The sequence below is a fragment of the Lichenostomus cassidix genome, chromosome 14 (genome assembly GCF_008360975.1).
Source record: "Lichenostomus cassidix isolate B80296 chromosome 14, HeHo_3.0, whole genome shotgun sequence".
In the NCBI taxonomy this organism is placed as follows: Eukaryota; Metazoa; Chordata; class Aves; order Passeriformes; family Meliphagidae; genus Lichenostomus; species Lichenostomus cassidix.
In genome coordinates, this window is record NC_139495.1 from 6536135 (window position 1) to 6562573 (window position 26439).

The 26439-nt window shown below is 40.3% G+C and overlaps 1 long non-coding RNA gene across 1 annotated transcript in view; it reads left to right on the plus strand.

Moving 5' to 3' along the window:
* The window catches only part of LOC146430728 (uncharacterized), a 39037-nt gene extending 25337 nt beyond the window's left edge, over positions 1-13700 (plus strand). The window contains exon 3 of the long non-coding RNA XR_014855094.1: positions 13584-13700. This is a non-coding gene — a long non-coding RNA (uncharacterized LOC146430728). The remainder of the gene's footprint in view (positions 1-13583) is intronic.
* Positions 13701-26439: the final 12739 nt, after the last annotated feature.

A 26439-nucleotide genomic window follows, 5' to 3' on the forward strand; every position in this document is an offset into this window, starting at 1 on the left:
AATGGAGACTCCATGTAGATTTCTCTCTATTTTTCCATCAAACTAGCAAAGGGGAGCACTTTTTGGCAGGAGTTCCTTCTGTGCCACCACATAACATTTTACCTGATAAAAGCAGGTACTAGCAGAGGCTCAAACCTGGAATCTCTATAAAGTCTGACATGGTAACACTTCAAACAAAAAAGCAGCTTGAAAACAGAGATGGATTCTAGTGAATCATCCATCTGTACACAGCACTGACGTGTACAGTCTAACTTTTTTCATGTTGGAGCTTTTTAATCATCCTTTTTCCTATCAGTCTTTTGAGGGGGGAAGAAATGAGGAGCTGAGGGAGAGAGGTGTGATTCATTTTTACTAGAGTGAACCAATAAAGCTCTTGTAAAGTGTGGTCACCCCTGTGCTCCGCTCAATAACAGCAATAACATCTAACCTGCTGCTACTGCTGCCGTGCTCTTACCCTTCACATCCTAAGCTGCTTGTTTCTAATCACAGGCTCCTACTGCATTTATAACGACATGGAAATTGTATTATTTCTTTTCTCTCTCCCTTTTTTTCTCATTTGCTATGATGAAGTGAAAAGCATTCAGTGAGTCACTGATGGATCATCCTCTCTTCCATATGCACCAGGAAGCTGCCGCTGGGAGCTGTACCCCTGCAGGAGCAGCAGGCTGTCAGTTCTGCTCTGGAAAGCCCATGGCACCATCCTCTTTTTCCTATCAGCTTCTCATTTGCAGTGCAGCAGAAGGAAGTGTTAGAAACACACGATCCCATGGTAAGTCAGTAATAATGCTGCTTCAGTGCTCAGGTTCTGTCCAGGGGTGATGGATAACTGCAGCAGGGCACTGCACCAGGCTCCATCCTGCCCTGCCTGCACCTGAGCCCTTGGTCTGGCCCAGCTGACAAACAAAAGTCAAATAAACCAAGGGCTCTGACCGTGGGCTTGCTGCAGGGCAGCCCTTTCCAACAGGAATCCCTGGGGGAATGGAAAAATGAGGATTCCACCACAGCCAGGCTCCTACAGAGCACTCTCATCATGGGGTTTAGCCATGTCTCACCCCAAAAGAGCCGACAGGGACAAGAGGCAAGCTCAGAGTCTTTTAAATCACTGCATCTGCCCCAGCTACATACCTCACAGCTGGAAACTGCCCCAAGAGAACCCAAATCACCCCAGATCACCACCAGCAAGTGGCTTCTCAACTTGGTAATTCTTGCTGGAAACCACACACAAACCAAGTCCAATCTCAGCAGCATCGCTGAAAATGGGAGAAGCTCAGAAAACCAAGAACCCACAGCTGGAAACTGCTTTTACCCTTTTTCTTTGCCCTCCTCTCCAGCATTTCAGGCAGAGACATCACTTCTCTTTGCAGAGCTGTTTGTCAAAGGCTCTGAAGTATTTCTGTGGCTCACACAGGTGTTCCAAGGTACAATATTGCTCCTCTGCAAAATTCCTTCCTCAGCAATGCTCAAGCTCATACAGTCTGATATCACACACTTTGTCAAAAGCCTTGTGCAGAAGTATTAATCCTCGAGTTGATTCACTTTGAGAAAGTGCCTGGAGGAAAGGCAGTGATTATGGGAAGGAAAGCAGAGTTTCATGTTTAGAAAGCAGCTGTTTTCCAAGCCATGGGGCATCAAACAACAATTCTCTATTTCTAGGCCACTGCACATTTGTTTCAGTTCCTCATATAACTTTTCATAGTTTTCTTCTCTAAGTTCTCTAGAAACAATATTTATAGTGTGAAAAAAGTACCAGTATTTTGAAAATTTTCAATTGCACCTTGTTTTGTGAGAGTTAAACACCAACAATAACATTATCTGGTTTCTGGCAATAAACATTAGCTTTTTTAAGTTAATTACCATGGCTTTTTATCAGTACCTACTCTGTTTCTGTTTAATCAGCCCCTTGGTTTACAAGCCTGAGAACTCAGTAGTTCACATTCTCCTTTGGCAAAACCAGTGGAGGAGGAGTTAACTCACAGAAGGAGTTAACTTCTAGGGATTCTCCATGAAGACAACAGAAAAGTATCTTTCTATTGCTGTTAGTTTACATTTATACTTCAGATTTTCCATTCTTTTTTTTTTTAATCTCAACAGATCAATTTCTTGTGTAAGTGATATTTATGCATTTTTCACCAGCTCTAGTCCTGCATATCCTGTTATCAATTCTACACAATGCTGGAGAGATTTCCTCCCCACTGCCACCACCACCTGTCCCCTCCAATTAATGTCAAATGCAGTGAAAACTTTTGCAATGCTGAAACTATATTAAGAGACATGTACATCTGCTTAGAAAGACAGATTTTCTTTCTGCAGGAAAAGCTGCCATTTCAAAATCTCATTTTATTTTGAATTGGAATATAAAATAAAAAAAATTTATTTACCTGCAGAATGAGAATTCTGATAAAATAATTTTTTACCAATGATAAATATTTCAAAAGTGACAAAATTTTATAAAATAACCGTACTATTATCAAAGGTTCAAAGTGTATTGTTTAAAATATAAATTGGGATAGAAATGCATGAAATCAAGAAAATACAAAATTTATTTCTATTTATTCTGTTTTTTCCTTATCAGACTTCTTGGCCAAATTTTCACATGTTCTAATTAATGTTTAATCCTGATCTCCACCCTTCAAGCTGTATTTTGTAGTGGAAAAATTGTTGCACTAAACATTTCCAGCTAGATTTAGTTTGGCTATCCTGCTACCTGGTCCCCACTCTCCCTATTACAACTTAAAAAAAAGATAAACTATATTTCATATCTATCAGAAAGAATTATAACTAAAGGGTAATTTTTTTTTTTAATGAAGAAAATAATCAGTTTCTAGTTATGGCCAGTGTGAGTTAGATCCAGGCTCTTTGAAAAACCATGAACTAATAATTATCTGAATATCTCCAGGGGTTTTTCCTTTTGTGAAGAATAGCTGAGCCTTACTCAATTGTTTCTGATTCCGCTTGATGAGATTTTTCTCATCAGTGGGCACTTTCTTCACTACTAAAAGGCATACTAACCACTGGGATAAGAATTCCTGCTTTTAATTTCATCTCCTCTGAAATGCTCATGGGTTTCAAAAGGTAATTAAGCTGCTACCTATATCAGAAAGCAGAAACAACTGAAATACTTCATTTGACAGAACTCGAAGAGAAGCAGTTAAAATTCTACTTAAACAGTGTATAAAACATCTAAGTGTTTCATAGATTTGTGAGAAAATAGTCACTATAGAGTCTAAGCACTCCCATTTGTCTGTAATTTATGTACAAACTAAAACAAAAGCAGTTTATATATAAAATAAGCATTTTCATTCACTTATAGCCCTCTACAACATCTGTAATAGTCCAAGCCCTTGAATGCATGTGTGACATGTCGTGACACCTGTGGCATCTCTTACTGACTCATTAACCCCCACGTAACTCCTGTGAAATGTTAATTAAAAAGTGATTAAAGGATCTTCAGGCAAACGTTTTGACTTCTTCCATATTAGGTTTGATTCCACTGATCAAAAATAATTTGGTTCTTCACGGTGTGAACTGACAACTGATGGTGGTCTAAGGACTAGGCATTACAGTATTTTTAATTATAAGAAATGGCTCATGTTTTAGTCTTCTAAAGAGCAAGAAATTCCACACATCACACCCTGCATCACCCATTTTCCTAATCACAAATAACTTGAATAAGAAACAGAGTAGTCATTAATACTTAATCCCCTGCATATTGCTTTCTGGATTTTCTAGCAACCTTTTAACACCCAAAAATCCAGGTGAATGAATTCCTGTCTGTTGACATTTATGCCTTCACTGAGAAATTAAAGTAATATAATTTGAGAAAGTGAGAACGCTTTTAAAAAATAGTTAATTGAAAAGCTCCTCACCACCACAAGAAATTGCCTAATTAAAATATTATCATGCACAGGACTGAGGAAATCAGTTCATGCTGGCCTACAAAGACACTTTCATCTTTGATAGCTATTCCTGCTGAGAGGAAGGAAGAAGCTGCCACTATTATCAGTGTGACATGAGACACATAAATCTCTTTTTGAGGGCAGTAAGCATGGGGAAGTCATGTTCTCACACACAAATGCCCATATATCCCCAGCTGATATTTACATTGTACCCATATTCTGTCAATATTTCCCTTCATCTGCTAAGCAAATAATTTAAGGTATTTTTCTCAGTAATACATTTCTTAAGGGCACTGAAAAGATGCAGTTACTCAATAATGGGAAATCCAATCAACAGGCTACTTCAGAAATATTTCCAAACCGTGCAAATTAATGTCACATGAAATCTCTTGGTTTGCTTAGAGGTACCAGGGGACACACACATCCTACTGATGGTATCAAGGGCTGGGTTGGTTTTTTTCCTTCTAAGATTCAGAACAGAGGAGTAATGTGGAGCTCAGAAATAGAACTGAAACTCTTTTCCTGTCTAAAATTTTCATGCTTAGATTGCTTAGATTTCATTGCTTAGATTTTTAAAACTCATGTTTCAGAAAGAAATCTTTTAAATACCTGCCATTCAATTTAAACTAACTATTAAAGCTTCTATTCTGGAAAATGGGAGGACATAAATACTACTTTATGGATAATTTGTTCCTTTTTTTCCTCCTCTTATTTAAGCCAGATGTTACCTCTATAGAGAGCAAGAAGTGGTCCACAGCTGGTTAACTAGAAAATATTTCTATTTGTAAGAGTATATCAGAGCAGAAAATTACTAGATTTTTCTGCCAGACATATATGTCACATAATTTTCTATCTTCAAGTTCACCTGTTCTTCCCTCCCAGACCTGAGCAAGACTTTCAGCTATTACCATGGCTGATGTACTCAGCAAACTTCTCTTCAACCACCAAAACTACTTCAAACTCTCGATAAGCATTTCAAAGTATAGCCAAAAAAGAAAGTAGTAATTGTATTACCCACAAGGAAAGTTAAGTTGCTTTAAAAAAACCAACCAACCAACCAAACTACTAAAACTATTAAAAATGTGTGAGGTGTTCAGAGGCAACCATTTGTTTAAGTCTCACTATCAGAGGGATCTCAAGCAAAGAAATTTTCAGTAAGTCAGCTTGTAATGAAACATGATAAATGCTGCAGCAGCCATGCTTTGATTTGGTTTAGCTCAGGTTAATTTTTTTTATATGCATCTGCCCTATTCCACAATTTTAATGCAGCCTCCTGTGATTTTCTCTGTTGTCAATTAATGCCTATTCTTACAGACACTCTGAATGGGGAAGAACAGCTTCACCACAGCTTCCTGTCATTTGTTTCTAGATTTTTACAGTCAGAATTAGTAGGTTGGTTACACTGCCTGAATCATACCATGAAAATCACAGCTTTCAGCAGTTGTGCTTCACAGGTCCTGGGCAGGAGCTGAACCTGGTCCAGGGAAGCCTTGAGTGCTTCCAGCAACATTCAGGCTCTCTGCTCCTGCTGACGTCTACTCAATAAATGCTTACTTTGCTTTGGTTATTAATTGAGTTTTTCTACAATTGGTCCCATCAGTAAACTAAATTACTGATGCTTGTAAATTACTGAGCATCTCAGTTCTGAACTTTTCCACTGATTTGTTGAAGATGGTAGAAAATCCAAGAGGAGAAGAAGCAGGCAAAAGCAGTGCAGAAGAGGACACACACAGACCACACAGCTACATTTAAACAACAAAACATTTCTTTTGCAAAGGACATATAGAAAAAGAAACAAAATACCTTGCTTAAAGGAGAATACTTCTGCAGCTGAATCATGCACGAAAAATCCCTAAGACGTCATCTCATTATGGATCTTGGGAAATAAGATCAGACTGGAAAGAAAAAAATACACTTTTGTGCTGCAACACAGCAGAGACTTTCATCCACAGAGGGGCTTGTGAGGAATAACTGGATCCCTCAGCTACTCTTGGCCTTCCAGTGCAAACAGAGGCACCACGTGAAAAGCTCCACTGCTCTGAACCTCAAACACAGGTTGTATCTTTCACACCGAGGGTCACCAGTCCTTCATCACCCGGAGATTCCAATTATCACCTGGAGTGCTGGTGCACAGCAAAGTGACAGAAGGAAAGGACTGACCCTCCATCCTGAACTGAGAGCAAATACTTTTTCTTGGTGCTGATGACTGCAGCCCTGCTGTGCAAACTGCCGGAGTGTCCATATTATTCCTGCAGTAGCCAAGAAGTCAACATCTCAGCTGTTCATGAATCTCTGCCAAGTGCCTCATCCACCCTCCTATAGCAATTCATGAATATACAGCAGCCAAATCCTTTTCACTTTGACATCATGAGACAACTGCAAAGGAAAACAAGGTTTTGCTCTTATCATAAGGCTCTTCATAGAAAAATAGAACAAAACTAGAGATTTCTATGGACAGGGTTAAAAACTCACAGAATTCCATTCCTGTTGCAATTTATTTAGTACCAAACGAAAAATAAACGAAGAAGACGTTCCACTTCTGCTAAAATGGAAATTAAAAACATTCTTGCGTGATTTGTGCAAAGACATGTAGAAAAAGAATGATCTCAAAGTGAAGACATTAGACTGCACCTTCAGAAAACAGAATTAATTCCCTGCCCTACAGAATTTATGCCCTACTGCATTTATGACATTGGTTCTGATTCAGAAACCTTTGAGAATAGAAGGAGCCTACATATCCAGCAGAAAAGAGGAGATTTTGGATTTCACCATCTCTCTTCTCTGTGCCCTCATGCAAGTTCTTTTATTAGGAGGAAATTAAAGCATTAAAATCTTGAAAAAAATACAGTGCAAATAAAATTATGCTCCTTTTTTTTTCTAAGTAATTCTAAATAAACGATGAGATCATTCTCACTTGCTAATTGGTTTTTTAAAAATCTAATTACAATGGACTCTCACTAATTCACATAATGTTCAGGATAAGCATTACAAATTACTTGCTAATTTGCAAAATACAGCAAGGAAACTCGCAGAAAAAAAGCATCAGAAAATGTGCTTCCTTCATTTAGATAATCAACTCTAATTCATGGTTTCTTCAATTATTTACAGTGTGATAATACCTCCTATGATAAAAACTAATGTATTACATTGCATTTCGCAAGAATAATTAAATCTTAATTTTGAAAGAAATTTCTGTTAGAAAGGCACTGTTAATAGGTAGAAGAAAAGAAATTTTGTGTCTGTCACAGAGTTTTTGAGTGAGTATCACGTAGCCCCTCTTCAAGTGGTAGCTGGAATTGCAAATTCAGACCCCAGCACAGCAGCCAAACACTCAAGTGTCCTAATGCTAAAGAGGGGTCATTGGCCTCCTTGTTCAGGCTTGTCCTCCCTACCTGAACAGAGGAACAGAATGCCAGCAGAAATTCTGAGAGTCAACAAAGAGGAGTTTTAGGTCATATTATGAATTTCAAATATATCTCTTATTTACACTGAGGATTATTAGAAAGGTTTTGTAAGTGGAATGTATTTGTAGATTCTCATCATCCAAGACACAGCCTGAAATCTAACTCAAACCTGGAAAATTTAATTATTGGGAAGTAAGAAAAGCCAAAGACTCCGGAGAGAGCTGTTAACTTATGAATCTACTCTGGCTGAGAGGCTGATGGGAATCTTTTTCTCTTTTTTGACACTGTACTGTTCTTACACACAAAAAAAATCCCCAAACATTTCTTGGAAAGACCCAGTGGAGACTGAAGTTTTTCATACTCAAGTTGCTTAGAAACATCATTCATTCTGAGAACTAATTATAAATGTATAGTTGAGACCATCAAGGCAAATTAAATCTCTGAAGGGTCATGGACAGATTCCCTTTATAATACCCCCGTAAAAACCTGCCAGAGCAAACTCAAGATAAAGAAACAGTCGTTTCATCTTCATCTAAAGAAAAATATTATTATTTCAGCTGTTCCACTGTTCTCACACTCATTTCATTGGAGACATTTCTCTTACAGCTAAATCCTTGCAACTCTAACCACTGTTTACCTAGACAGAAATAAACCCAGCATTTTAAAATATCTAAAGAAAAAATTTATAATTTTCCCCTCTTTCTGTCTGGCAAAATCTATTTCCAAATAATCCAGATCCTGCACTTCGCAAGGAAACCGATATGACATTTTACCCAAAATGCTTCTTGAGTTATTTTTTATTCACCACCTCTCCTACCAGTGTGAGGCTGATGAAGATGGGAATTCCAGGCTCTTCTTGGCCACCACAGAAGTATAGTGATGATACAACAACACAGACAGAAAATGTGACCCAAGCCTGCTGTTTTACAAGGGTCAGGATGTAAAAATGAAAATTGTGCAAAGGACCAGAACTGTATTTCCTTGGTTTTTTCAAGCCTTGTTTTGCATTAAGTGATGACAGCTTGAAAAATGCCCACAGCAAATGTCTCACTAAGCACATTTAACCAGTGAGCAACAGTGTGATGGCTCAGTAGAAAAAGACTTAACTAAAAGTTATGGCATAGCAGAATTGTTATTTGCTTCCCCGGAGTAAGAATGGAGAACTTCAGATCCACAATATTGGAATAAAAATAATAGAACAGACAGAAACACAGTTACTGCTGATTTACTGACAAAAATGGCTCTATAACAACAGGACTAGATTTATTTTCCTATTACTCTGATGCAGTCCAAGATACAGTTCTTTTGGAAGATGAGTGATTAGCCTTTAATTTATATCAGTCAAAAATTGCACTAGTTCAATCTGAATATCAAAGATTTCCTCTGAAATTAAACACGTACAACTTGCACAGAAACAACAACAGAAAACCTTCTGCAACTGTTTTGGTACAAATGCGTCTGAGCACAAGTGCTGGAGGACTGTGCTGAACCAGAAAGACTCAGCAGCCCCCAGGGAAAACATGGAAACTCAGAAGTAGTGGAGCAGCAAGTCAAATGAATGAGTCTCCTCACCATCAAGAGCAGATCTGTCAAGTTAAAGCAGCTTCTGCATAGTCAAGAGCAATTCCTAAAGGCTATCTAGGAGCTTTGTCCCTCACCAAGAACCCTCCTCAGGTCATGGTATTTACAGAGCCGTGGGATGAGGAATAAACCCATCCCTGATGACCGCAAATGCTGCCAGGGGATTTTGGAGAGGGAAATAAATCAGAATCTACACAGACAGAAAGAACTGATCCAACCAGGGTTCAACTGCCTGGACTGTGGAACCAAACCCACTGTAAAGGATGAGGGAAGCAGAGACTGTTCTCTTTCATTCCCAGCCAGAGCCTCTGATTCTGTGGCTTTGGCAACAGTGCTTGGGAGCAATGCAGTGCTTGGGCAGCCTCGTGTTAGTGAGGGATAGTGGCACTGCATGTGGGACATGAGAGACACACAGAGAAAAAGGTTTTTCTCCCTGCAGCTGGATTTTCCTTCTCCTGGTCCTTCCTGATTAGGTTTATTCATTTCTACCCATTCCAGGCAGCAGCTGAGACAAAAGCTGGAAGTGCAGAATTGCAACACTGGCAATAGGGATGACAGCAGCCTGGTGGTCACTCTAGAGATGCTGCACTCACAGAGACACAAAGCAAAGGCACACATCTGCCCAAGAGCTTTCTACCTATGGCTGCTTTCTTCTGGAAAAGAAGAAATTTCTCAGCCACAGATGAGAAATTGAGTGGTAAAGGTCAGCAGAGGCTGATTACATACCCATTTAAAGAAGAGAGGGCATAGGGTTCCTCTGTAAGTATCTCTCATTTGATTTCTGTACCAATTTGTTTCAATATTGTCATTTTCTTCTGACGTAAATGCTTTATAAAAGATTAAATAACCTATATAAGGGGCAAATTAAGGGCAGTCTGTGCACAGAAGCCTGGAGTACTCATATAAAGGAACTATACAGAGTACTTCCTACGAGACATTTCTACTTAAAAGTCCTGCTGCTCTTATGTCCTAAACTCATCACAACAACCTTTCCATGGAAGAACATACTTATCCTTCTCCCCTTATTACAGCACCTAATTGTCTATCACCTTTTCATCATCACAGGGCCCTGGGACAGATAAAGAAAAGTATTCCTATCTTTAAGAGCTAAAAGTGACAGACCAAAGCTCAGATTTTTAAGTACTTCCACAACCATGTTTCTTTGCAAATCAAAAAGCAGAAAAGGTTTGGAGGAGCACACAAGTGGGTAGGCAGAAGTCTCATGTCTGGAAGTACAACTCCAAGCTCAACATTATGTGGACACTCACAGAACAAGGACAGAACCAGGCACTGCATCCAGGTAAACACAGCAAGAACATCTATAGGGTTTCTACATGGGGACTCTGAAGGCTCCTCCATTGTCCCTCATTTCTCCTTCTTTTGTTGCTTTGTTATTTGTGAAGAGTTTTCAGTTCCACCCGACTATCCACCCCTACCCAAACTTTTGTAGAGTTGAGGAAAAGCAATCTCACTTTCATTAAAGTTTTTTTCTTTTCAGGCACGTCAATGTTGCAAGTTTGCAGCATGTTTCTTACTATTTTTTCCTCTCGTACACCAAACAGAAGGAGACTGTTGAGAGTGTGACAAATATTACTCTCCGGTCCCTTTGTTCTTTGCGGATTTTTTTTATCACTTATTTCATTTTGCTGCAAACAGCACCTTTGTACCTTGGACAAATTCAATAACCATGACTCAATCTAAACCCATACTGAGCTGTCTTCTGTTTCATCTTGCCTATTAAAATCAGCCCAGAGCGTTTGATGAGTGGAGAGGGCCTGATTCCAGCTCCAGGAGCTCCACCCGAGCGCAGGGATGCGTGAGAGCCATGAAAGAGCCGCGCGCGTCACTCCGTGCGCCTTTCAACACGAGCTCTCTCTTTGTCACTCTTTCCACCTCTGGTCTCTGAGAAGCCTGTTTCAGAAGTGCTGCATCCCCTTTCAAGTTATCTTTCATCAGCTGGGAAGGATGACTCCTCCTGCCTGGTGCTTTCACAGCCGCTGTCCCCAGCGTCGCTCGTGTCACTTGCTGGAGTGACAGGAGTGATATTTCACCGTGGCACAGGTCCTGTTCTGTGCATTAAATGTCAGCGCTGGGGTGGCAACAGGAGGGGGGAAAGAGCACAACAGTTTTTATTACCCAAAGCCATCATCCTTTCAACAGCAGTCAAAAAAGTACCCGGGGGCTCTCATTTTCATGGAGGTGATTATTTCTGCTGGATCCAGTCCTAGACTCTTTTTTCTTTTTGTTTTTTGGTATTTTTCCCCTTATTTTTCTTTCCTTTTCATCTTGTTTGCTGGGAAACTTTTGTTTGGTTGTTTGGTTTTCTGTTGGGCTTTTTTTTTTGGGGTGGGGAGGTAGTTTTGTTGGGTTCATTACCACCAAGGAGTATCAGATGAGTTTCAGTAGGATTTGGGCACTAACTCCTAACACCACTCTCAGTGGCTGCATAAATGGAGCCCTCAGCTTATAACCACAACTGATCATCTAGCAGAAAGTTCCAAAACCCTTCTATCACAGGCAGATAAACATAAAAGTTGTATTATCTTTAATTTTCATCAGCCCATGGGGGCATAGAGACTTTGTGCTATTCAGCTATGCAGTGCTTGGCTCTACAGTTGTCAATACCCAGATAATCAAGATGGTGTCAGTTTCAGAGAAAGAATTTTTAGTGTTTATACATACACAATATCTATTATTTCTGTTGTATTAACATTGTAGCTTTGTGGATTTACAATGCGTATTATGAAAACAAAATAATGGTGACAGACAACATTTAAAGAAGCTTTTGCAAGCACAGCATTAATGAAAGGAGAAAGAAAGGATCAAAATTGGACAAAAATATCAATGTATTTAAAATTCTCCCAATCAGTGAAATCTGTCAACAAAACAAACAAAACCAAAAAACCACAAAACTTTTCTACAAGTTGGAAATTTTTTTAGGTAAGCCTCAAATATATTCAGCTATAATAAGCATCTCTCTTGAATTATAAATACTGCTTAGAAATCCAGGAGAGGATACATCCTTTAGTGGCCTAGAAAGTTGCAGTTATAGTACCCTAACAATTACAGCAAACATTCCACAGAAGAGTTATCAAATACTACTTGATCCTCTGATTATTATTCCTTCTAAATGTTAATGCATAAGATTTTACAGCAGACTATGGGTAAAGCTGCAGCTGGAGGATTTCTAGAGTTCTGCAGAGACCGAGTCCTTTCAAGAGGCATCAGAAAACACACAATTTACTCATCTAATTTCTAAGACTGTGTCCAAGAGCTGCTGCAGCACGTAAAGATGAGAGAGAGAAAAAAAACCCAACAAACAAAGGCACAGCTAACAAGACACAAAATGAAAGAAGCCAACAGGTTATGTTGGTAGGAAGGGGGAGGTCAAAGAAAGTCAGTCTGCTACTCAACAGGAAAGGATGGCTCGATAAATGATGCTGAGCAGACCAAAGCATTTACTCTGTTTTCTGCCTCAGTCCTCCCTAAAAATGTTAATTGTGATCAGATGAATAACAAAATTGATGCTGGCAAGGAGACATTAGCGTATGAACTATGACAAAACTCAAAAGGGTTTGAAAAATACTTGGCTAAGTTGGAAGTTTTTATATCTGTTTTTCAAGGGAAAAAAAAATCAAAGGGGTACTGAGGGAACTAGTACAGTTTTTGGAGCAGAAGCTGAGATAGGTGAGAATGCAGATGGCTAGAAAATAGGCAAGAGAGCACGTAGGGATTTATACATCTTTCAGTATACTGAGAAATACTGAAACATAAAACCTGTAGGAAACCAGAAAATGACGTGAAGATGAGTAATAGCCAATGTGGATTTGTGAAGAACAAATATGTGAAGCAAATGTAATTTCATTTCCTCTGGCATTTCTTCATGTTGTTCTACTTGACAGTTCATAAGCAGCCCTAGGAAGCACAGCCTAGACATATTTCCTGTAGCCTGGTCAAGAAAACTTACTGTGAGCACTATTCCACTGAACCAGAGGGTGCCTGAGAAGCTCTTTAGCATTGCTGCCATTCAAGGTTTCTGTTGCAAATGGATGCCTTGGAGTAAAACACTTCCCAAAATAAATTCCTCCTCAGCCCTCAAAAACTCAGGAACACTTCATTAACTGGGAAATGTGCTTTCAGGTTAATTGGCTGTTTGGTTTTAGTTGTTTGGCTTCTCTCAAGACCTGTATTTATGACATCATTTGTGACCTTATTGGACACATGGGGAAGGGTTACAGGGATACCTCTCCACACAAAAGGCTCCAGTTCCTGCAGGGAGATAATGCTCAGCATCTCTAAAACACATCTAGTGTCTCATAGCAACGTTTTCAAACACATGATGTCACCTGTAATGTCACCTGTTTGATGCAGGCTTCCTGCCTGCCCATAATTTAGCCACTTTCTAGACCCATTTTAGAAAGATTTTCTATTCACTATGGAATATTTTAAAGCTCTTGATACATTTGCTGTTATTATACTGGCATTTAGTTGATTCACCTCAGAAAGAAAATGATAATTCGGGGCACCATTTCATCATTTCACTGTGGCTTCTTTATGCTAAACACACTCAATTACTTCAGGGCGTATTTGTGAGTTTTAGCCCTAACCATGTTCTTGCAGACTGATGCAATTACTCTTCTTGAACTTTTGGAGAACAATTTTATCTGTCCTCAATGTCTCAGACTCCTTTACTTTTTCACAGGTTTTCAAATAAAATGACTCAGAAGCATGGTATGCACTGAACTTCCAGGTTTCAATATAACACCTTTCAAAATATGAACAGGTCTCCAAAACATTGCTGGGGACAGAGAAACAAGTAAAGCCTGGGAGGTAAATGAAGCTTTATGGCTGCTAGACTATAATGGTTACCAAGCAGTTTGAAAGCAAAAAGTATTTTCAATACACATTAAAATTAATTCAAACCTGTTTCTGAATGCTGATCTCTCTCATTTGTGGTAAGACATGCAGAAACCACTTCAATTTTATTACACAGCAAGGATTTTCACATAATTAGATTAGGGTTTTTTTCCTGTATTCATACTTCCAACTAATAGCTAGTGCTGGATATTCCTAAATGAATAGCATCAATTTTCTTTATATTTATCAGGACACGATCATATGTTTTATGCTGAGAACATTCCTTCTGCAGAATAAATGGAGTCCCAGGCACAGGTTAATGGAAACTTTGCCACTAACTTCAAAGGAACCAGAATTTTACCCACAGATCTAATGCAAAATCCTCAGAGGTTAATGAGAGTCTTTCCACTGACATCAGTGTGGTTTGAACAAGGGTAAGAGAGTTGCTCTAATTCACTACTTAGGCCCTGATGAAAACACTTAAGCATTTCTCTAAGTGTAAGCTTCAATGCTTTCCTAATTTGGACCATATTTATCAGTGAAAGGAAAGGGAATATTTTTTTTCTGATATTTTCTTTCAAACATCTTTACTCTATGGGCTGAATGAGAGTAGATTCTGGTCACATTATTTTTTGTAAGGTTAGTTAGAAAGACATCTGGGAATTTTCATTCACAAGTGCTTTAATCTAATAAAAAAATTCTCTCAACTTAGTTATCTAGTTTCTAACATGATATTTCCTGAAATGCATCATTATATATGTTAAAATAATAACTTATCCCTTGATTATTTCTTTTAGAAGAAATTTTTGCAGAAGTGTCAAGGCCATGTAAGAATTAGCATTAATTACCCTACGGCATTTCAGACCAACACTTGTTAAGTAGATCTATTAAAACCAATGATGAGTTTTGAGTAAAACCTATGAGATTTATACATGACCAATTAAGTATAAAAGTTTTAAATTTCTCTTCCGCCCCTCCCACCCAGCCCCCAATGAATATAATGTTTTCAGAACTCAAGTAGGACAGCACTAAAAAACAGTATCATCCTTAATGACTAACATGCAACAAATAGATCTCAACCCCAAAATGTTTTCTTATGAAAATTACATTTGGAATCTCATTATAGAGAAACTGCCACCCTGTTACTTATTTGTAGGACAGTAGCAACCAAAAGTTCTATTCTGCATTACTGGGTATTTACATGCGTTAAGTCCATGTCCTTATCATATACATTCAATATGCATGCATTTATAAAAGAAAAGGGGCCATTATCTGCTTTTCACAAAGGTGGATCAAGGCAGAGGGAGATCACATGTCCTTCTGCAGCTTGCACAGGAAGACCCTGGCTGAAGGAGAATGCAAACCTTCAAAACCAGTCCTAAGCCCTCATAATCATAGCATTGCCCATTTAATTTCTAGCAGGAAAAGGACTTGAATGGCTGCACGGACAATCTCTATATAGAGCATTTCTGAAGCATATGAGATTACTGGAGGTGAGGCTAGAGCAAAGTGTCTGTAAGGAGAAAAACAACATAAAAATGTTACTGTAAGCACCATCCATGCCATCTCCCTGGTTCTGCCACCCAGAGTGACTGGCAGCTGTTGGAAGGATGTCACTGCTGGAGAAGAGAAGAGAGTTCCATCCCAGGCAACAGCAATATGAACTGAAAACTCAACACTGATTTTCAAGAGGAGTTGTGATGTCCAGCCTCTGTCCTACAGGCTCATGTCTGAGACATCAGCCTTTGATGGGAGCTTTCAGATTTGTCTGAGGCAGAAATGCAGGTCCCAGTCAGCAACTGCCCAGCCCAGTGAAGCCACAGAAGCCTCTACTCCCCTGGCATATCTCATAAGTCACTCGGGTTACATCGCATTAGTCACGCTCCCAAGTAGAAGTTGTTTTGTTTTAATTTAGACAAACTATCACACTTATTCCGTTGAGCAGGAGGGGGAAGCATTGCTGCCCTGCTCCAACCTTATATAGTGATAGGCAAAAAACATCACCATATGTCTGGGGGAGGCAGTTGGTAGCACGTGGGCTGGGCTGAGTGAGTATTTTACTGGATTTGTGAAGTCCTCGGGACATTAGCCCCATCCAGTAAGGAATAATTGGAGAACAATCCAAGTGGAACTCAGACTACATTTTTTTGGCACTTTGGTGGTATGGAAGGGATGTTTGTTGCTCTTTACTCATTTTTCTAGATCCAGGATTTTCCAGGGATCTGTGCAATACTCCACAGGACCTGGAAACAAACAGTTCAAAATGCTAGAACACAACAACCCAGTTTCTAAGTATAAAGCCAATTTTGATAAATGCAACAACATTTGGAACAGAGAGATACGGTCACAGAATTATTTTCCAGAAGCAGGAGAAAATGTGAATTTCAGAAGAATGGTATTTATCTCTGTGCAACTAAAAACAGTGTTTTGCACTTATTGGCCTCCAGGTAGAAGCCAGACACTTTTGAGTCCCTGTGCCTCAGTCCTGGCTGGATGAATCGCAGAACAAGGCAGGCCAGAGCTCACTGTGAGTGCCACTGAGGGTATCTCTGCACCTGGAGAGCCCCATGCACCCCGGCAGCTGCTGCTGCATCCACCACTGCTGGTGCTTCCCCAGCAAATGGAGCTGGGAACCACAGATGCAGAAAATCAGACTCAGTACTCTCACATTGGCAGAGGAGAGCTGCTGGGGTTGCCAACAAACACATTTCCATTCTGAACCACTGGGATTTTGTGATTTGCAAGCACAGATTCCACGTATGGGGAAAGCATTATTCTCCTGTTCAAAGTTATTTTTCAATAATTAATGAATAAAGCTCAATTCTCTGTGTATAATGAAATGGAAGTGTCATTTCAGCAGATGGCTAATTGTTTTACAGTGTCACCAGCCAGCTCCTCTTGGTGCCCACTACATCCTGATTTCAGGTATATTTTCTGGACACTCCGTTTATTTATTTTTCTGATATATAGCTCTGCAAAGATTTACATAATAGCATGAATATTTGCTGGTAACATAAGCCCTGTGTTTCACTGCAATACCTCGAGCAATTTGCTGACAGTATTTTTCTGCAAAATTAGATATGGAATTTGGAGCAAAAAGCTGCTGCCTTGACAGACACAAATTCCCTAGTTACTGAACAAAGGGTTCCTTTTTTTTTTCATGGCAATAATGAACCAAGAAGCTTTAAAGGAAGGAAATAACATTGGAAGATTAATGATGATGAACCGATTTGGAAAAGCTCCAGCAGACTTGAAGCTTCCTTCCCCCTGCCCCTCCAACCTCTTCCAGTATTATTAATGCAAAACAAAATGAAAAAACATCTACAGAAAGAGGCTGAGAACTCCCCCAGGAAGATCTGAAACAATGAGACAGAAACAGAGGATGTGAGGACGCACAGCTCTGAGTGGGAGGAAAATACCCAGGTGGATTTCAAGGCTGGGAATGATCTTCAGACAGCCAGAGAGAATGTTTCAAGCAGCTGAGGCAGAGACCTCGGCTGGAAGAGCTCAGCATGCCACAAAGTGCCTTTGCTTCCTTTACAAGACCCGGAGAATCCGTGCAAAGGTGATGAAGCAAGATGGAGACATGAGAGCCCAGCCCTGCTCTCTGGAGTGTCAGAGCTGCTGCTTGCAAAAAGGAAAATGGGAGTTGGAAAAAAAATACAATCTGGCCAACATTTTCCTTTTGAAGCTGAAATATCTCAGCATAGTTTTCAATTTAAATTCACTTGGGATATGAAAAGGTGATTTAATTTTTTTTTTCTTTAGCCACAATGTTACCTGTGTGCACTTAACATTTGCTTCTACAGAAATACATTCATTATACCCATACCCATTATTTTTCTGTAAGAGTGGTGCTATTGCACCAAAATCTGAAAAGGAGGAATGGCAGAGCAGAGCCAGGGCTCTGAAGATGAATGACAGATCTGTGCCTTGTCCCTGTGCACATCCAGCAGGAAAAGAGTTACATCAGGAGTACCACTACAAGAGAAACCACAGCACAACTTTTTATCTCCTATTTTTTCACCACAGCATACACTTTCCTGTGCAGTTTCCTTTTTGCTCTTTTACCCCCTCATCTTCCCCAAAGCCTCATGATCCTTCTGTCTCTCTCAGCAAAGCCATCTCCCCTTGACAGACCCTGCGACTGCATCCTGCAGTTTCCCCATCAATCCTCACTGATCACTTGTGGAAAATAATTTGGGGACCATTTTCCTCCTCAGAGATGTGTTTTAACAGGAATCACAGCTATCTCATATCTTCAGGATAGAATGTAGGCTGAACTCTTCGAGCCAGAATTTAATGCTATTTCAAATCAAGTATGTTTGGTTTGGATAATTTTCTCCCCTCAGGAAAATATGTCAAAATAATTAAACTTATTAAGAAATTCCAACAACTTGGGTTTCGATGAAACAGTGCTTTTCCAGTCAGCTCTGCTGCCAAGGCTGTACTTACCCCATCACATGCTCCTAATAAAGAATCAATTGAGACCCCTGGAACAGACACTTTTCCACATGAAATCTTGTTTCAGACCTTTTAAACCCCCCTGTTCTCATCTGCCCTCCAAAGCTCCTCTCCTTACACCTGTAAAATTCCCAGATGAAGTTTTCTCGGGTAATGGGAGATGGGAATGACAAGGTCAGACAGGTTTGGATCCAGGCTCCCTTTGGGCACAGACACAGATTCACTCAAGGTGCTTGTCCATCAGTGCCCACTCTCATCCATATCTTCACACATCTCTCACCAGAACAAAACCTGCAATAATTGTCCTTTCATTTAGCAATACTCCTAGCACAGCTCATACATTATCACAAGCTTTCCAAAACATAGATGCTACTCAAGAAAGCAGTGATTGCACCTGAGAGTGCTTTGGGATGCCTTCAAGGGAAATGGGAGAGAGAGGACAGAGAGGAAACCATTCTGAGATGTCTCCACAGACTGTCAGCACAGCATCATTCTTCCAATCCAAAACAGTAGGTTTGCTTTTCCAGCTGCTGTTTCTGTGCATGGTGGTGTCTGAAGGAGTTACTGATGCTGGAGGGGGTTACAGCATCATCTCAGTACACTCATGTTATTTTTGGTTTCACCCGGGTCATTCGTTTATGCTGTGACTTCAGTAAATATGCTTGCCTTGTGAGGAGATATCAAAAATATCTGAAGCACATGATAATGGAACAGTTTCTATTACCAGAGATTTTCTCCTGAACATTTGTTGTAAATTGCAAGTATTTATTGCACTGGCTGTAAAATGCATTAGCTGAAAAGAGCAAATATTAGACAAAATTATTACATGAAATTTTCATTGCAGAATCACCTGCTATGCTATTAATGCCAAAATGTTCGGCGTAATTCCAAGATCCTTCCACCCACAGAGGTAATACTCTAATATTCTTATTTACTACATACTTATTGCTGTTGCTCAAGGTCATGGATATTTAAACAAGATCATATAATTACAGGGGTATATTCCCTTTTATTAATTGTGACCCAACTGGTATTACAGATACCAAGATATGTAGCCAAACAGCCAAAATCTAATTAAACACTTGCTATCTAATCATGTAACTGCTGTTGAATAAGACATCAAATACCAAAGAAAATTTTTATGACCACATATTTGAAAGCAAAAGCTGCGTAAAGATGAAAAACACTGGAAAAAACAACAAATAATACTAGAGGATTGCACAAATCTCTTGTGTAGATGTTAGAATTCAGAAAAAAGCTGTAAGCCAATTGCTTGCAGAAAACCATGAGAAACCTAAGAAGGCGAGGTACATGAGGACCTCAGAAACTCTGAAAGAACACCAGAAAGGAGAAAGCAATTTTCTGTGCTCAGTCTTTCTCTGTTCAGAGCCCTGCTTCCTTCTGCACTCCTCTGGAGATGAGGGAAATGAAAACAAAACATGTAGGAAAGCAGAAATCACAAGATACACCAACTCCTCTGCCTTGGTTTTCAGACAAGGCTCAAAATGGTAGCAGAGAAGGATTAAGGTGGATGAAGTCTTGGCATAAACCAGAGCTAATTAGACACATGGCAGGGAGAGTCAGTCACACACAATTAACATGGAATTCACAGCACCAGAGCACACAGAGCCAGGAGTCCTCACCCTCAGCTTCCACCCAAAAAAGCAGGAGGGCACCATCCCACCAGAGTCACTTTCTCTGCAGGAGAGAGCTGCAAAAAGCCAAACTGAATCACATCTTGCCAGAGACTGTAAAACAAGTGACTGGAAGTCCTCTGGCATCCAGGTTGAAAGGTGAAAAAAAGCAAATGAATGAACAACAAAACCTGCCACCACTAATGAAGTTTACCTCAGGAACAACACGTTCTGTGCAAGGTTATCAACCTAGGAATGGCTCTCTGGGTGTGTTACCCACCCAAATTAGCAGCTAAAGAAGGTGGAAGAGTAATGTATGTCTGCCTGTAAAACAGGCAAACCTATTGGAGAGGTGTCAAGGTAGCAAGAGATTTTGAGTGGTGACAGTTTAGAGCAAAGATAAACAATGAATGAAAATTGCACTCTGAAGTTACACCTCTCAGCAGGTGAATTTTTGCTCATCCTCCACAACTTTTCCCCAGGCAATCTAGAAAGTTCAGTTTCAGCTCTTAGATTTTGTTCTTGGCCCAAGTCCTAATGACTTTGTAGAATTAAGAGAGCACTTCCAAATTCCCCATTGAATAATCACATCTAAAAAGAAAGCATCTCAGAAACAACTGAGTGCATATTGCAGACTGGAAAGAGAAAATCAGCTGAAGAAAAGGATGTCTTACAGGAGGTCAAGAAGTGTGGAGTTACACAAGAGAGCTGCACAAAGTCAATCTGAATCAGATCTTGCAAGAGATTTCAAAACAAGAAACGAAAAGTCTTTTGGAACACAGGTTGAGAGGTCAAAATAAAATAAAACAAAAATGATTTTAAGAAACAAAACCAAAACAAGGACATTAGGCAGCAAAGACAGAGATGGGAGACAACCCACTGACAGGCACTCAGTCCCTCCTGCTGCCTGGCCAGGAGGCACAGGATGATCACTGCATTGCTGTGTCCAGCACAAGTGACCCCACAGGGCTCAGGAAGGACCACATTCCCCCTGACCTGTCCCACACCATGCTGGGTTGGAGTTAGCTCCACTGCAAGCTCTCTGGAAAGCCAAAAACACTTCCCATTCAAAGGCAGCTTGGACAAACACATAATGAAGTGTGATTGCTTGCAAGAGCAGCACTTGAAGCTCATTTATCTGGGAGTCCTTCCCAGGTTCCAACTCCCAGCTTTGGAAAGGGATTACCCTGCAGCAAAGGCAAGAAGCTGAACCTCTGCACAGCTGGAGTTCTATTTACACACAAAATTAGGGGTGTGTTTTATTTATTTATTTAGTTATTTAATGCAGATATAAGTCTACCAAGTGTCAGGAGACGAACTGAAGATGACAGACCCTCCTCCAGACAGCAATTAAAGGTTTTTCATGCCTACTCAGGTGAAAGAGGTGCTGGTGCTGACCATCCACATCTCAGTGCTGCTCACATGCACACTTGCACCTCACAGGCTACATCATGTCAGAATAAAACTGTCTCGAGTCTCTTACAAGAAAAAGAGCTTCTAAGCCACCCCTGGTTAAAGGCAGGCCAACAGCAATTTCTAATTCTCTGTTATGTGCCACCTCTAATTCCAGTCCTTCAGCAAGTTTTCTGTAGTCACATCCACTATAAAATGCATGGCATGTTCCTGGGAGTCTTTCAGCTCAGCTGTGCCAGCTCCTACTGCATCAAAAATAGAACCTGAAGTAACAGAACCTAAAAAGATATAAACCTCCTTTATTGTGTCTACTTGACTATATTAGCAGATGGCCATGCCTGAGACGATAGAATGCATAACAAATATTCTCCTTACATGGGGGAGGAGTGCTTTTCAGGATGCATTAAAGCAAACAGCTCCAGTTACCAGCAGCACCATCCTTCCTCTGGCTGCACCTTCCACAGTCCATCCCATTTCCACCAGCTGGGGAGAGAGCATGCAAAGGGACTATGAGGAGTGAGGCAGTCAAGAAAATTTGAAATTAAAAAAAAAAGCCCAATCTACAAGTCCTTTGAGGGATTTCAGGTTTTTGCTGAACTATTCTGGGAGTCAGAATCATCATAGAATATCTCAAGTGGGAAGGGGCCTGTAAGGATCATCGTGTTCTGCTGCCCACAGGATGATCTGGAACTAAACCACATGGCTAAAGCATCATCCAGATGCTCCTTGAACTCCAACAGGCTCCAAGCTGTCTGGGAGCTTTGATTTTTAAAATTTTTTCTTTATTTATGTAAATCAAAACATGACAAGCAGCATTTTTTCAGAGGGAGGAGGGAGTGGGAAATTTTAAAAAAACTCTAGAAATGCAGTAAACCTATTTCTGAGGGAAAACTACAGCAATTATATGATCCTGCAGACACCAAGAGAGCCAAGGCCAGACCTCCTCAATCCCTCAAAGCACACAATCCACCAGTAAGCTTTTCTCCACAAGGTCCTTCAGCAACAGGTCCATTTTACCATCAAAGCCATGAATCCCAGCTTTGATGGATTATTTCAAAGAGATATTAATGCCCACATCCCTCTGTGTTTATTGGCACTTGGCAAGAGCACAGCTTCCTCACCCAGCTGAGTGAGCCCCCAGGGCTGTGATAGTGTGAGCTGACCTTTGAGTGCCATGAGAAATGTTTCTGTCCTTCTTTTCAGGGGAGTTTGTTTTATCCACAGAGAGAAGAAAACCCATTCTGAAGCAATAAGCTGTTTTCACAATATGAATGCATCTTGATGAATGGAATTTTCATTACAAATGTGTCTGACCTTTTGTAAATAGACCTACTCCTTTAAAAGCCTGCTCTGATATCTATTAAAGACAAGGGAAGGACTCGCAGAGATTTCAGCTGTAGGTTCATCAGACACAAAAAAATATCAGATATCACCGAGTCTTCAGCTTGATATTTAAGACATTTTCATTAAATTTTAATATATCCTTAAACTTTAATATTATCCAATCAGGAGGTAGTAATTCACTGTCTTTAAAAATAAAATGCTAATAAAACCTATGGTAGGCAGATAATTTTCCAGATTAATTTTGTTCTTACCTTTCCCACAAGAATTTATTAAACTGTATTCCCCTCTTTTTGCTATCTATTTGCATGGTAAGAGAGGCAAAAGACAGCACAGATACAAATCAATTCTTGCAACCCTTGCCGTGCTGCAGATCCAAATTTCTGCAGAAATAAGTTTCTTTTCCATCTGAGGTGTTTGCTTGCAGAATGGATTTATGCATGCAAATGCACTGGGCAGCTGTCAGTCAGCAGGAATGAAATGAGAGCTTTTGCAATTGTAATCGTCAGATCTGGCAAGTGAGGAAAGCTGAGCACCACCAGAACTCCAGTTATATATGAGAGCAAGGTAAGTTATTGTCTGGTTCCTATTCAGCTTTAAGCACAAGTTCTGTCCCCTTAGCTGGAATTTAATTCATACACTGAACAAACATTGAACCCCTAATGCTTAAGCTCAATAACCAGATATTCTCAATTGATGTGCCAATTTTCTAGACAAATTCTTTGTCACTACTGAAGTATCATTAACTAACACGTTTTGCTCCCTTCCAAAGCACAGATTTGGCGAATGAGTAATTCTAACACTTTATGGCATCCACAGATTTTGTTCAAAACATTGACAGCTTTCACATAGTCATTCCCACTGTAATGAAATGTATTGCTCTTTAAACAGCATTTCCTTACCACGAAGAAATATTCACAAAGATGTGCTACCTACATAAATATTTAAGTTGGTATTTTATATCTGCATCCCTGCATGAACCAACAGAAGAATGTTGGTCATAAATTACAACTCTAAGTAGCACTAAAGGTACCTGAAATCCTGGATCAAGCTGCTATTGCTGACAATCAGCCTCTACTTAAAAAGGGCCAAGGTGCTGGCATCACTTTTCATTATAAATCCCAAAACACCAGAAGTAAGCAAGTAGCTAATATACATTTTATGTAGGAATAACAAACCACAGATGGCTAAAAATCAATGGGTTTTTTTTCCTCCATTAGACATGTCAACTTGCTACTTTTGAGTAGGACTGATAGCACTTTTTAGAGCTCTCCATTAGGAAATATTTTTTTCATCCTGGGTGAGTCAGTAATTTCAAGTGGGATGGTGAAGTCTGAGCAACAGCCCTACAATAAAAGACTTAAACACTGGATGGTGGCAAGGTATGGGCTTGGACCAAACCTCACACCTGCATTTCCCTGCTTGGTGATGTCTCACCAAGAAAATATCTCTTCTGCTGCTCTCTAGTGCTCGCCACTGCTCCCAGAAAAGCCCTATAAGAGTCTAATCAAAGAAAGATATTGTGAGAAGGGTGGAAATCACAATGAGTTTTTGGGACAGGAAAACCCTTTCTTACTCAGCTCCAGATTAAACTCTTAAAATTAAGCACTGCATCCAATCAGCAGTACTATAGGTGGTAATAACGATGCTATTTTAGACCAAGTTATTCTGCCAGCTATCCTGGAGCAGATTCAAATTAATTCCACTAAACTCAGCTTGATTTGTTGCAGACCTGTGACAGTGCAGGGAAGGTTTCAGGGACCACATGCCAAGCACACCAGACCCAAGGCTGAGATTTTAGCAGGTGGAGCCCTAGGAGCAGCATGTGCTCTCCCAGGCTTACCACACTCCTGGGGTAATGGGGGTACAATAGTTTAAAATAAATTTAAAACGCAGTAAACCAAAAAAAGCCCACATTCTCCTTGCCACCTGTCAACACTGCCTCTTTATCTCTGCACCACCACTTTGCCCACACACTGGGGCCATGAACCACACTCTGTTTGAGAGGAGGAGACCTCACCAGACCTCCTCTCCTTCCAGTTTCGTGAGTCTCCAGATGGGATTTACTGGGAGCAGGAGTGCAGGGGAGCTGGGTTTCAGTGCTGGCTCATCTGAGGAGCAACAGCCTATTCATTATTGACCTGCTACATGACACCCAAGAGAAGCATTTCATCCTGGAGTCTGCAAGCTCTCCGTGCTGCCCAAGGGAGAGGAAAAATACCCCACCTCGACTGCCAGAGCTCAAGCTGCACTGCTACAAAAGCCATTAGGAAACTCTCCAAACCCCTAACAGTTTACATTGGTCTTCAACAATATATTTTCCTTCTGAGTATTTTCTGACTTGCCTGTTGCAGTGAGGCACCCCCATGGCATGGCAATAAGGGAGCACAAAGAGGAGCATGCAGAGCTGGACTGTCCCTGCCAGGGAGGAGAGAGGGGAATGACCCCTGGAAGAGTTGTCAGGCTGGATGTCACAGGCAGCACTTCCCTCATCACTTGCTGTTCCCAGACTGTGGCTTGCCACGAGGTGAGAACCTCTCACACCCAGTGCCCTCCTCAATCACAAATACCCAGTGAGGATACCAGAGGCTCCCTGTGCCAGGGGATATCATGCAGATATTCCTTTGTCAAACAGAGACTTGTTCTCTGCAGACTGAAGTGTGGTGTATCATGGAAACAGCCTGGATATTTTTAGATGTGAAAATGCATCAATACAGTAAACTGGGACACAGAAAAGAAAACTAAGGTAGTGTCCAGCAGCAATGCATCCTGAATGCACTAATTAAGAAAGTGTATTAGCTGAAGTGCCATTAGCTCTGCTCTAGCTGACACTGGTAGATGTAATCCTGGCAAGGCTCATCCTCTTTACAATGGCTTGGTGGTTTCACTGTGCCTCGGGAAAGGCAGCCCAGCTTAGCTCAAATAAAAGGCAAAACTCTAAAACAATATTGCCTATAAAAGTTGATTTTACTCCAGAGTAAAATCTAAGCTGCTTGAGTGTCAAACCAGACCAGGGTCACCCTCAAAATGGCAAAGCAAAGGGCAGGCATCAGCAGCAATACATTTTTATTTTTGAAGTGTACTTTTAAAGTGTAGAGGAGAGAAGCAATTAATGGTAATGTCCATATTTACTGCACTGATTTTAACTAAACCTATTACTATATAGGACAGCACTTATTTATTTGGATACAATTAAGTTGTGGCCAAGCACTGCTAAACACATTACAAATTTCATTCAGCACAATCCAGCAGAAGTTCCAAACTGCAAGTTAGAGTTAGTGAATTGCTCCAGGATTAATTTGGCTCCAGACATGAGGACTTCACTCAGCTCCTACAAAATGTGATATGAAGGGATTTGGAGCCCAATGGGACAAGAGTGACCAAGAAATCAAAAAAAAACTTCAAGAAAGGCAGGAAAATAGTTTAAACTTCGTTTTCTGAGACACTCAGTCCTCACGGTTTTGGTGTCAGCTCTTACTGACCTGACTGAGGTCAGTGGAGGTGCAAATATCAATAATCAGAGGTTTAACCCATGTGCAAGATCCCAAAGGACTGGGGACTTCTAGTTTCAAAGGTTCTCCACAGACTGTATTTATCACCAGTTTTGGGGAAAGCAGAACATTGATGGGATCAGCAGTTGCTGTCATATCTTTCTTCTGGTGAAATTAAATGCCAGGCCACTGAACTCCATGAGGCACTGATTTGAATTTCTTGTTTAAAAGATTGTACCTCAGGGCCACTGAATAAGCATATTTGGCTATGGATAACTAGACACACAGGAGAGTCCCTGTGTACAAGTAATAACAAAATATCTACATAGCTCATTTTAATTATGCCAAATACAGCATG